This window comes from Nannochloropsis gaditana, assembly GCF_000240725.1.
Source record: "Nannochloropsis gaditana CCMP526 unplaced genomic scaffold scaffold249, whole genome shotgun sequence".
NCBI lineage: Eukaryota > Eustigmatophyceae > Eustigmatales > Monodopsidaceae > Microchloropsis > Microchloropsis gaditana.
The window spans coordinates 23,227-23,856 of record NW_005803704.1 but is presented as its reverse complement, the minus strand read 5'-3'; positions in this window follow the sequence as shown (position 1 = coordinate 23,856).

The window sequence follows — 630 nt, the reverse complement described above, 5'->3', positions numbered from 1 at the left end:
GGAGGGAGGGAGGGAGGGAGGGAGAGTGAAGAAGGGGAGGAGAAGGGAAGAACGAGGGGAGGAATCTAGGGACATGGAAGAGAAATTGTTGCGGGAAACTGAGCACGGAGTCTTTGCCAAGTGAGAAAGCATCACGGCCTTAAGTTTGTGTGGTTTAACGCCCTTCTGTCTGGCCTTGCATCCTGTGATGACCGGAAAGGATAAAAGATGGAACGGGGGGATAAAAAAAGTCCGACACCGTACGGAACATCGGCTTGTGTCTGTCAGGCACCGCCCCCTTTCTTTTCCTTTTTTGTTTCTTTTTCCGCCCCTTGGGCAAGGGCATCTTTTGGCGAGTCGAGTACACGCGCAGAGGAATCTGAGGACGGAGGAAAGGAGTTCAGGGGGAGGGGGTTACCACTAGCTGACTCTTGAAACGCCCTCAATCGACCCGTCCGCGGTCAAGGCAGAGCTTCTCTTTCGCCTGCCCCCCCTCTTTTAACCCTCCCTTCTCCCGCGCTTAAGCATACTCCCTGTCCCACCCAAGCAGGACGTGCGACTCTGTCAGTTTCGCCTTCAACGCCTGGCGTTCGCGCCATTTTCCCTCTTGCTCGTGGGGCTCCGGCCACGCTGCCTGGGCCGCGGAGGCCG